This window comes from Myotis daubentonii, chromosome 2 (genome assembly GCF_963259705.1).
Source record: "Myotis daubentonii chromosome 2, mMyoDau2.1, whole genome shotgun sequence".
Lineage (NCBI taxonomy): Eukaryota > Metazoa > Chordata > Mammalia > Chiroptera > Vespertilionidae > Myotis > Myotis daubentonii.
In genome coordinates, this window is record NC_081841.1 from 4,900,030 (window position 1) to 4,912,651 (window position 12,622).

The 12,622-nt window shown below is 54.3% G+C and overlaps 1 protein-coding gene across 1 annotated transcript in view; it reads right to left on the minus strand.

Moving 5' to 3' along the window:
- The window catches only part of ZC3H7B (zinc finger CCCH-type containing 7B), a 37,153-nt gene extending 32,158 nt beyond the window's left edge, over positions 1 to 4,995 (minus strand). The window contains exon 1 of the mRNA XM_059680769.1: positions 4,711 to 4,995. The gene's annotated coding sequence lies outside the window, so the exon portion shown is untranslated. The remainder of the gene's footprint in view (positions 1 to 4,710) is intronic.
- Between the last annotated feature and the right edge of the window lie 7,627 nt (positions 4,996 to 12,622).

Consider the following 12,622-nt stretch of genomic DNA (forward strand, 5'->3'; position numbering starts at 1 on the left):
CGCCGTGCTGGCACAGAGCAGTGCTAAACATGCGGTGGCCGCTGTGGCGACTGCCACCGTTACCATCAGGCTGGTGTCCCGGGGCTGACGTGGGGCTCAGGAGTTGCTGCTGACCGGAAGTCGGCTGTAGATGGGTTCTGAATCAGAAATGCGCTGCCCCTTCCTCTGGGCCTCCACAGCCTGATGGGGAGCAGCGCTAATGCACCTGCAGAAGCCATCAGGACGCTCGCAGAGAAAGCAGACTAGCAGGGGAAATGAGTGAGGGGGACGGCGGCCCGGTGGCTGGTGATGACAGAGAAAGGAAAATGAGCCTGTGTTCTATGGGCCATTAAATGTGATGAAAAGAGCTGGCTTCTGTGGAGGCTCCTGGGAGCTGACACGGAGCTGTCACTTCATCAACTCCGGCTGAGGCTCCAGCTTCATACTGCAGCCCGACTTCCTCAGGGGACCCCTCCGCCTTCTGTCTGAAGACCACCTCGCTGGCCCCGACGGTCCCCTCCCTGCCTCCCAGCCGACCTAGGCCCACACTGGCCTCGCTCAAGAGCCAGACTCCCTGGGTTTGCTCTCCAGCTCGGCCCCTTACAGAATGTCACAGTCTCTGTGCCACAGTTTCTTCATCTGTGAAATGGGGTAATTAGCCCTGGCCGGTGTGGCTCAGTTGGTTGGAGCGTCATCCTGTACCCCAACCAAAAGGTGGGGTGTTGGATTGCCGGTCAGGGCCCATGCAGGAGGCAGCTGATTGATTTTTCTCTCTCACATTGATGTTTCTCTCTCCCTCCCTTCCTCTCTCTAAGATCAGTTAAAAATAATAAAAGTAATAAATAAATAAAATGGGGATAATTATAGTGCCTACCTATAGGGCTATTATAAAAATTAAATAAGCTAATCTAGGGAAAAGAACTCACACAGGGCCTGACCACTAGGTAACTGCCAGATCGGTGTTTTTAAATTATTAAAAATGTATACACTCCTCTAGTTCCTCTCATCTGTGTCTCCTGTCCTGATCTCAGGGCACTGAGCTTCTCCCGCAAGTTACCATCAAACATCATCAAATCTCAGGGCTCATTTTCAGGAAGGAAAACTTAGGCCCAGAGACTCTGAGGGAGCTCAGTGGCAGGGCCAGACTTGAACCTGAACTCATACCTGTCACATACATACTAGTATTTTATTGACATTTAGAGAGAGGGGGGGAAGAGAGAGAAACATCAATGTGAGAAAGAAACATCGACCGGCTGCCTCCAGCACGCGCCCCAACTGGGGATCGAACCCCCAACCTTTTGGTGTACAGCACAACGCTCCACCTCACTGAGCCACACTGGCCAGGGCCTGTCACCTATACTGTGGCTGCACCAGATGGTCTGCCTGTTCCTTCCTTACGTGGCCCTGCCCTTCTACCTCTCAGTGCATCTCCTTAGAATGCCCTTGGCATGGCCTTTCTCAAGCCACCTTTCAAATATTCAAACGGCACTTCTAGGAAGAACTCCCACCTCCAGACAAAACAAGCGGTCCTCCTTTCCGGTGGGACATAATTCACTTTGACAGCACAATGGCTGGAAGCGTCCTCCAGGCACCTCCACTGAGGCCTGGGGCACAGAGTGAGTCAGACCCACTTCCTGTCCTTGGGCAGCTCAAGTTAATCATCCAGATCTTTTTCCTGTCCAAGCCACGAGCTCCCCCATGGTACCCCACCAGGTACCCGGCAGGCACGAAGGAACTGAACTTAGATCTCCATGCTCGGGGCCCAACCCTCCTTCCAGGGCCATCCTGCCTTCCCCAGTCTCACTTCCAGAAATCTCCGAGAGAGCACATTTACTGGGCCAGCCCTGCGAGGCGCTGGGACACAGGGCCATTTTAATAAAGCTCCCTGGCCTTGGGGAGCCTGCTGGCCTTTTAGCTGACGCCTCCACCCCTATTGCACTTGCCAGTTCAGACTGTGCTGGTCTCTGTTCTTGTCTACACATCTAAGACGGAGCTGGCCGATAACATGGTGTCACCTAGTACAGCCATTGTGTTGCCAACAGTCTCACAGGCCTGGGTGCAAATCCGGCTGGGCGCTCTGGGGCCAGCCACGTAAATCCTGTGTTTCTCGGTGTCTTCCACTGTGAAACGGAGATTAGCAACACCCACCCCTCACAGAGCTAGAGAGAAAGAATCAGAGAGAAAGCGTGTGTCAGCCTCCCAGCGCAGAGGCAAGTGTGGGGAGCCCAGGAATGACATCCTCTCCACCCAGCCACGCCTCCCCGTCCTTTCACGTGCAAGCCCCACTTCCCGGAGGACGGCTTCCCTAACTTGCCCGGGTTACCCAAGAGCTCTCTCTTCCTTCCACTGCCTCTGCTTGACCCCAGTCTTAAGCGCTTCCTTGTTCTCTCCTTGGTTCACTAGGGTTCGCGTTCCCTCTCCAGGCAGACTCAAAGGGAAAAATGCACCCCCAAGGCTGCCCCGTAGCGCCTCCCCATGGTCACAAGAGGCGCTTGAAAAGTGGCTCGCTAGGGGAGCCCAGGATTCTGGGAAGGGGTGAAGACTTGGAATCAGAAAACCAGGCAGGAAAGTTACACAGCGAGACATTCTATTCGCGAAGCGTCGGGTTTCTCAACCGGAAAGTGAGGATTGAAAAATGTCGCCCTGACATGGCTGCTGTGGAGGGCAGAGGAGCCGACACACGTGGAAGCCCTTTTGTTATGAGCTAGAAGTGCTAGTTAAGCGAGCGTATATTATTTGCAGACTCTCACATCCAAACCTACTGACGCCTCAAGTTTCCTATACCTGAGACTCAAGAGACTAGCTCATTCCACAGAGCTCCTTAGCCACCCAAACCCACATTTCTTTTTTTTTTTTTAATATATTTTTATTGATTTTTACAGAGAGGAAGGGAGAGAGATAGAGAGTTAGAAACATCGATGGGAGAGAAAAATCGATCAGCCGCCTCCTGCACATCTCCCACTGGGGATGTGCCCGCAACCCAGGTACATGCCCTTGACCGGAATCAAACCTGGGACCCCTCAGTCCGCAGACCGACGCTCTATCCACTGAGCCAAACCGGTTTCGGCCCAAACCCATATTTCAATGATGAGAGAGAATCGTTGATCAGCTGCCTCATACACGCCTCCCACTGGGGCATGTGCCTAGACTGGGACTCGGAACCGTGACCTCCTGGTTCATAGGTGGACGCTTAACCACTGAGCCACGCCGGCCAGACCCAAACCCACATTCTTAACTGTCCATCAGAAACAAAAAGCCAGGAGCTGAGAATTCACTGCATCCATGGAACGCAAACCCCAGCCCAGCTCAGGGGCCACAAATCTCTCTCCCCTCCTCAGATCTCATCCCTCCTCCACACGGGTCCCTCCTTCCCGGCCTAAGGCATCCGGCATCCGGCCCTCAAACCTGCTCCAACCGCGCTTTGGGCTGGTTCCTATGGGAAGTGGACATGGAGGAAGATGACACTGTGGGCTTGGTTGTATGTGGGGAAAGGGGAGGGGCCCTCATGGTGGTACCACTGAAGATTCAGCTGGAATCCTGCTTCCAACCATTGCTCAATGTTCTATGATTATGGAATTCTTGTGACAATTCAAGGATCTGCGTTCTGCTATTTTCATGAGACTTGATGCACTCCAGGCACTGAGAGAAATGGTAAGAAGTTGGGGTTCGTAGTCTGGTCCCTGGGAACCACAGTCCCAGTGAGCAACCCCGGGAGGAATGAAATTCCTGACACAGCTGCGGTGGAACCCCAGCCCCCACTCCTGCCCGGCCCCCCCTCAGCCCCCATCCTGGACCCCAACTCCACTGTTCCCCACTAATGCCATTTGTCACCCCGCCATCAGGGTCTGCCAGGGACCCCTCCCACCTGATTTCCCCTGGGAAACCGGCTTTGTGTCTGTGACCCCCAAACCTGTAGGCGGATTTTACGGGGGAATGGGTAAAAACCAGGGAGCAGGCCCGGGCGGTCCGAGGCCGCTGGGATGGGAGGGGGTCCGAGGCTGGGGGTCGGCAGCTCCGGGGGACCCCTCTCCCAGGGGCGCCCCCCCACACGCCAGGCGCTGGGGCGTCCCTCGCAGCCCCCGTGCGCCCCGCTCCTCCCAGGACTCGGGGCTCCAGAACCGGCCCCGCGACCGGAAAGGCCCACCGCCCCGACCGCGCCCCCCTTTCCTGCCCCCCCTCCCGCCGGGCGGCAGGCCCGGAATCCCCGGGCTCGCGTGGCCGCCGCAGCCGGCTGGGGCGGCGCGTCGGCGGGCGCAGTCCACGGCTCTCGCTGGGGTCCCCCCAGCTCCCAGCGCTGCGGGGCCAAGGCGCACACAAAAGGCTGGGCCCCTTCGCGGGCACGGGCCGAGCCGCCGCGCACCCCCAAGCTCCGATCGCCGAAAGCACCCCCTAAAGAAAATTCCCAGGCACCCCCCACCCCCCGAGCTCCAGGGGCGCCCCGATCACCCAGCGGCAGGTGCCCCCGGCCGCCCAAGAACTTTGAAACTTTGGGGCCGGGGCCGGGGACCGGGAGGGGGAGCCCCCAAAAGGAGGACATGGGGGTGGGGGGGCCATGGCTTAGGTTCCGCCAAACGCACTTTCCAGGTGGCCCCGCGCAGCTCCGGCCGGGCCGGGCTCCCTCGCCGCCCCCGGGCCCCGCGCCTCCGCCCCGCGCCCGGCCCGGCGCCCTCCCGCCGGTCGCCCGGACGCTCGGCCCGGCCTCGCCCGGGGCGCGGGCGCCGCTGCACTCACCTCTCCGGCTGCGCTCCCCGCGGGCCCGCGCCGAGCCCGATAAGTGGTATGCTATGACTAGAGGTATGATTACGTTATTATTATTAGTAATAATAAGAGTAAGTGCTATTTAATTACGGGCGGCCGCATCCTGCTCGCGGCGCCGCCGCCCCGGCAGCTCCGTGCATGCGGCCCCGGCGCTGCACTTCCATCAGCAGCCGCTCGGCCGCCGCTGGGGCAGCACCGGGTGGAGGCCCGTCCGAGCCGCGGCGCTTCCTCCTCGGGTCCTAGCGCGGCTCCCCAGCCAGGCGCCGGGGTGGGGGCGGCGCGGGGCGCACCTGGGGGCCCGGGGGCGGGGCAGTCCCGCTTCCCCGGGAAAGCTCACGCCTGGAATTCATCGTTACTTTCTCTAAGTGTCTTCTCTTTTCAGGCTTGTTCTTTGGGCAGTTCTGGGCGGACGCCGGTCCGGCTCACGCCTCCGCCCTTCCCGGGTGTGTGAAAAGCGCCTGGGCTTCCAGGGAGCGTTCGCTGAAGGCTTCCCAAAGCCCCAGCTGCGTCGTGTCTTGTCCCGGGCGAGGCCCTGAGGCTCAGAGAGGCCTGGGGACCTCGCTGGGTTGGTGCTCTATGAGTGGGATCTTTCCTGCAAGGAGGTGAGGCAGCTTGGAAGACCCAGAAGGTGAGGGAGGCTACCGAGGAGGGAGACCAGCTGTAACCCTCGAGGCACTCCTCATGCAAGCGGGAATTCAGCTGGACGCCAGCCCCGCTGTCTCTTCATTTGGCACCAACTAGTTAAACTCTCTGAGATGGTCAGTGGGCCTTGGCAAGACCCCACCCAGAGGTGGTGGCGCTTTGGAGAGAAAGGCGGCAAGGCTGGCACCGGCAGGTTGTTTTCTGGGAAACCCCAGTGCCCAATGTCCCTTGGGCAGCAGTGTTCCCCGCCCCCAGATGAGCCACACTCAGCACATGTTGATTTTTTTACCCTCCCCAAACCCCACACAATAGTAACAGCCACCACTTCTTATTTACCACTAGAGGCCCGGTGCACAAAATCGGTGCACTGGGGGGGGGGAGGGTTTCCCTCAGCCCAGCCTGCACCCTCTCCAATCTGGGACCTCTCAGGGGATGTCCGACTGCCGGTTTAGGCCCAATCCCATCACCTGCCTGCCTGCCTGATTGCCCCTAACTGCTCCCCTGCCAGCCTGATCACCCCCTAACCACTCCCCTGCCTGCCTGATTGCCCCTAACTGCTCCCCTGCCAGCCTGATCACCCCCTAACCACTCCCCTGCCAGCCTGATTGACACCTAACTGCTCCCCTGCCGCCCAATTGCCCCCCCCCCGCCCTCCCCTGCAGGCCTGGTCGCCCCCAACTGCCATCTCCTGTAGGCCTGGTCCCCCCCGCAACTGCCCTCCCCTGCCAGCCATCTTGTGACCACATGGGGGTGGCCATCTTGTGAGGACGTGGGGCAGCCATCTTGTGATGATGCGAGGGTGTGAGGGTCAATTTGCATATTACTGCTTTATTATATAGGATGAGCCACACTCTGCACATGTTGATTCTTTACCCTCTCCAAGCCCCTGTAAGGTAGGGTTTTCAGGTGAAGAAACAGACACAAAGTAGGAAGTGACTTGGTTGAGATGACACGGCTCAGAAAGAGGCAGAGAGACGGTTCAATCCCAGGCTTGTCCACCTGAAAGGCCTGGCCACTGCACCCACCGAGCCGTGGACATCTTCCATCCGAATGCATCACGAGGGCCTGTCACGTGAGTGGGTTGCAGGAGAATGGGAGCTGGACACTCCTGCTCCGACCTTTGAGGAACAGACAGTTATATCCCTTCTCCAGTGAGCACCTCCTGCTCTGGGCGCGGGTCTGCCACCACCCGGCCCCCAGAGATGCCTTGCTGTGTCCTGGGCAGGGCCTGAGCACATGGCAACCTTAGCTGTAACCATGTGCAGTTTCTTCACTCACTTGACACATATTCCTTTCTTCGCTGGGTCCTGGGAGTGCAGAGAAGCCCCATGTGCCCACAGCTCTGGTGGGCTCCGGCACAGATGCTCACCTTGGGGCCTAGGAAAGGCCCCTGAGGATGTAGGCACAATTTCAGGCTTAGGTTGGGGATAGTAAGAGCACTTTCCTCAATAGTGTCACTATGAGGATTAAGCATGCAAAGCACTGATAAATGTGTGGTTAACGAGAAAATAAATAAAAAATACATCCTAGCCAAAACCGGTTTGGCTCAGTGGATAGAGCGTCAGCCTGCGGACTGAGGGGTCCCAGGTTCGATTCCGGTCAAGGGCATGTGCCTGGGTTGCGGGCACATCCCCAGTGGGAGGTGTGCAGGAGGCGGCTGATCGATGTTTCTCTCTCATCGATGTTTCTAACTCTCTATCTCTCTCCCTTCCTCTCTGTAAAAAAATCAATAAAATATATTTAAAAAAAAAATACATCCTTCTGGGAAATAGTCCATAGAATTCAGATTCTCAAAGGTGACTTAAGAAAAGAGAGGGCAGGTCCCATGAGCCTAGAGGTCAGCCTGTAATACAGAGGATGAAATGCAGGCCATAAAACGTGGTCACATTTGTCCCCCATATCCACACTAATAAAAGGGAAAGATGCAAATTGACCGTACCTTCGTGCCCACCAGCCAATCAGGAGTGGGTATGCAAATTAACCCAACAAAGATGGCAGGTTAATTTGCTTTCCTCACCGCCCAAGCCTCCGGAGCTCTGGGCAGTGTGGGAAGACGGAAAGGCACCTCCGACCCGAGCAAAGGTGGTGCCGGCAGTCAGGGGAAGGAAGTCCCATTCTTGCACGAATCTTTGTGCATCAGGCCTCTAGTCAACACTAATAAAAGAGAAAAATGGTAATTGGCGTACGAGCTACCCTTTTCATTGGCTAATCAGGGCTATATGCAAATTAACTGCCAACTAAGATTGGCAGTTAACTGCCAACAAGATGGCGGTTAATTTGCATATGTAGGCACAATGCAGGGAGGCGAAAGGGAAAGCAGGAAGAAGCCCCCTGCCACTGACAGTGATCGGAAACCCAGGGGGGAGCTAAGAGCTGGGGGGCAGGGCAAAGGCGGCCCCAGGGCCGCCTTTGCCCTGCCCCCCAGCCATGATCGGAGAATCAGGCGCCTTTGCCGCCCTGGCCAGTGATAGCAGGAAGTAGGGGAGGAGCCAGCGATGGGAGCTGGGCATGGTCGAAGCTGGCAGTCCTGGGAGCTAGGGGTCCCTTGCCTGGGCCTAAAGCGAAGCCCACAATCGCGGGGCTGCTGCAGCTGTGGGTCCCCGCTGCCCGGGCTGGACGCCTAGGCCAGAGGCGTTAGGCCTGGGCAGGGGCGGAGCCTGCAACCACGGGGATCTGGGGGTCCCCTGCCCAGGCCTGACACCTCTGCCGGAGGCCTCAGGCCTGGTCAAGGGGCCGGTCCGGTGATTGGTGATCGGAGGGTGATGAGGGTCAACTCCTCTGGCCGAGGCATCAGGCCTGGGTGGGGGGCGGAGCCGGGGATTGGGGGGATATGATGGTCCCCTTGCCCAGGCCTGAAGCCTGGGTCAGAGGCGTCAGGCTTGGGCGGGGGGTGGAGCAAGCGATCAGAGGGAAATGGGGGTCCCCTGCCCAGGCATGATTCCTGGGCCAGAGGCCTCAGGCCTGGGCGGGGGCCAGAGCCAGTGATCGGGGGGAGATGGGGGTCCCCTGTCCAAGCCTGACACCTCTGGCGGAGGCGTCAGGCCTGGGCAAGGGGCCGATCCTGTGATTGGAGGGTGATGGGGGTCAAGGCCTGAGGGCTCCCAGTATGTGAGAGGGGGCAGGCTGGGCTGAGGGACACTCCTCCCCACACACACCCAGTGCACGAATTTCGTGCACCGGGCCCCTAGTGTTATTATAAAAGTGTTTGAGCATGCAGAAAGTTGAGAGAACTGTATTCGAATGCCCTAGATTATTCTACGATTGGGAACCTTTTGTTGTATTTGCTCTGTCACATATTTATCCTTCTATTCATCCATCCATCCAGCAATCCACATAACATTTATGTTAAAAACAAAACAGGCCCTGCCCTAACCGGGTTGACCCAGTGGATAGAGTGTTGGCCTGCGGACTGAATGGTCCCAGGTTCAATTCTGGCCAAAGGCATGTACCTTAGTTGCAGGCACATCCCCAGTAGGGGGTGTGCAGGAGGCAGCTGATCAATGTTTCTCTCTCATCGATGTTTCTAACTCTGTATCCCTCTCCCTTCCTCTCTGTAAAAAATCAATAAAATATATATATTTTTAAAATAATAAAAAATAAAAATAAAAACAAAACAGGCCCCAGCTGGTTTGGCTCAGTGGATAGAGTGTTGGCCTGCAGACTGAAGGGTCCCGGGTTCCATTCTGGTCAGGGGCACATGCCTGGGTTTCCGACTCGATCCCTAGCAGGGGGCGTGCAGGAGGCAGGCAATCAATGATTCTCTCTCATCATTGATGTGTTTTTTTAAAATATATTTTATTGATTTTTTACAGAGAGGAAGGGAGAGGGGTAGAGAATTAGAATATTGATGAGAGAGAAACATTGATCAGCTGCCTCCTGCACACCCCCCACTGGGGATATGCCCTCAACCAAGGTACATGCCCTTGACTGGAATTGAACCCGGGACCCTTCGGTCCGCAGGCCGACGCTCTATCTACTGAGCCAAACCAACCAGGGCTCATCATTGATGTTTTTATCTCTCTTTCCCTCTCCCTTCCCCTCTGAAATCAATAAAAATATATTTTTTTAAAAAATGCAAACCTTTAAAATATATATAAAATTTAAAAAACATAATTTTTAAAAAAATATATTTTATTGATTTTCTACAGAGAGGAAGGGAGAGGGATAGAGAGTTAGAAACATCGACCAGCTGCCTCCCGCACACCCCCCACTAGGAACGCGCCCCCAACCAAGGTACATGCCCTTGACCAGAATCAAACCCGGGACCCTTCAGTCCACAGTCCGACGCTCTATCCACTGAGCCAAACCAGTTAGGGCTAAAAAAAACATAATTTTTAACTTTCTTCTTTATGCTCTTTTGCATTTATACTAATTTTCTTAATTACCAGCAGTTTTCTTCTTCTTTTTTTTTTAAATTGCTGTTTTGGAACAAGATACTTATTAAAGGAGAAAATAATCTACCCAAAGCATCTGGTACTAGAAAACCCTTCACAAATGCTAGTTCGGAATTTAAGCTCCTCTGCAGACACCATCCTTTTCTTTTTTCATTCATCACTGTCTGCTCAGGAGCTGGAACAGTGCCTGGCACAGAGTAGATGCTTGGTAACTATTAATAGAGTTAATGAATTATTTTAATTATGGGTGTTTATCGAGGTTAAAAAAAGAGAGTATGTTCTGATGGAGAGCCCTGGGCTTGCACCCAGGGGGAATGTGGGTTGAGTTGTCTTTTGTAAACTGTGTAGAGACCCCCTCCCACCAGGAGGTGTCCCCTGGGAATGAGGGGCAGGCTCCCCTGCATGTGGGTAGGCCAGGCCCACACATCTCTCTCCTAGGCCCAAGGGCGGCACTCATTTGGATCTTAGGAATGTCTCTCCACATTCCTCCTCACTGTTTCGCATGCTTATGGCATTTGTTTTTGATATGACTAAATGGCAAGTCTGCAGCCTTGGTATCTCTTCAGGAAACCAGGGTAAATATTATTTATATCATTTATAATTGGCAGATTAAGTTTGATTTCAGGCACCAGAATGGAATTTAAAACACTCAGTTTAAAATAAGCCAAACCTAATCAGAGGCAGCCTGCTTTCCTCTTCAAAACGCTAAAAAAGAAAACAAAACACACTGTGCAACAAACAGAGAAAGGTCTGGAACATTCCCCCTCCTCTTATTCCCACCTCACACTCACAAAATGACTTGTTGTGTGTGTGTGTGTGTGTGTGTGTGTGTGCTGTGGGTGGAGGGGTGCGGGGGGGGGGGGGGGGGAGGGTAGACTTGAAGCCTCGAGACCCGGCTTCTGTCTCTAGTCTAAATTTCTGTATAACTTGGGCAGGTTACTTGACCTCTCTGGGCTGCAGGGCTTCGTCTATTTTAAAGAGGAAAGGGGTAGCTAAGATAGCTTTATCTGCCTGCAAAGGCTATGATTGCACTTCTAGAGCCAGGCAAACAGACCAGCTCTCCTGTGGTAACAAAGGAGAGGGAGTTGGAGAAAGGGAAGGAATGAGAGAAGATGACAAATGGGTTGCTTGGAAACATGATGGTTCTGGACACTTCTGACTCACTGTACACCCTCGGGCAAACCCCTTTTCCTTCTTATTTTTAAACCCCAGTCTCCATCTTAAAGGGGTTCGAGCTAGAATCTAGATTCAGGATGGCAAACGGAATCTGACAGGCTGGGTTCGTGATTTTTAGCTTGGAATGTGAACATCTTCAAGCGGAACACCTACTCTCGAGTTCTCCACCAGCCTCACTGACCCCCGTTACCTCCCATTACCTCCCTGACCTTTGAAGGTCATAAAGTTTCTGCTAAGACACCCCACCCCCCACCACCAGTTCTGAAACCCCTGATCCATCAGCTGGATTCACAGCATGAACTCTGGCTGTGAAAGGGAAGATCGCCTAATATGTCCTACTGCCCCCCATCTTCCTCTTCTCTTTGGGCAGTATGTGTCTGAGGGCCCAGAAAGGCTCAGGAAGTAACCTAGAAGGAGCCTGGGGATCACCCCAAGGTAACCTCAGACTTGATGGATCCTAGCTGGAGTCAGCACGGGAATTCTCAGATGATGCTTCATTTTATTATTATTTTTTTAATCCTCACCCCAGGATATTTTTCCTTTGATTTTTAGGGAGATTGGAAGAGGTAGGGAGAGACAGAGAGAAGCATGTCCATTCGTTGCCTCCTGTGCGAGCCCCGACCAGGGCCCAGGCCAGGGAGGAGCCTGCAACCAAAGTACGTGCCCTTGACTAGAATCAAACCGGGGACCCTCCGGCCCACAGGCCGACGCTCCATCGACTGAACCAAACCAGGTAGGGATGATGATTCATTTTTAGGAAACATCCCGTGACTCTGGCTGGAATCCCATTCAAACGAGGAAACCTGAAGCACCTGTGACAGGCCTGGCCCCAGAGGATGCTGCCAGGACGGAAATAGTCCTATCCTAGAGGCTCCCCCAGGTTGAGGAGGAAGCTGACAAGGACACCATGAACTCTGGCTGTGAAAAAGCCCACAGACCACGTGCTGCGGGGGTTTTCAGCGTGCTGTGGGGGCCGTCGGAAAGTGACTCACCCTGGCTGGAGGGTGTAGGGAAGCCTCCTGAACAAGGGGGCCTTGGATATGAGCCTTGTAGGCAAAGGATGAAAAAGAGGATAGAAAGACAGCCCGCATGTTGTGTGCACCCGGCTGGAGCTTCAGTTTTCTCACCTTTGAGCTGGGAAGGGTGGTAATGATGTCCACCTCCTTTGTGGTTATAAAGATTAAATTAGCTGTGTGCGAAAGAATCGGGCTTGTAAAAGTAGGTTTACAGCTGTGAGTACACAAAACAGTTTATTCTTGTATTATTAAAACTGTAAACCTACGTTTGCCCCATCCTGTATGTAACCGAATTGCAGGTAGAGCCAAAGCATGTGTGCGGGCCAAGTTGTGAGAGGGAACCTTGGAAAAGACAGCTGCATATGTTGACGGTCATTATCTCTGGGTGCGAGAGTTTCTGGGTAATGTTTGCTTTTCCCTGTATCCTGTTTTATATTGGTTGAAGTGATTATGATGAGCATGTGTTATTTATATAATGGTTAAAACAGTTTCTATGAAAAGAAAAAAGGAAAAGCTACTTGTGTATTAGAAAAGTCACACCTACAGAAAAGCCAAAATATTCAAAAATTCTCATATTCATTTACTGTTAACATTTTGCCACATTTGCACGCGCTCCCCCCCCTCTTCTCTCTCTCTCTCTCTTTCTCTCTCTATTTA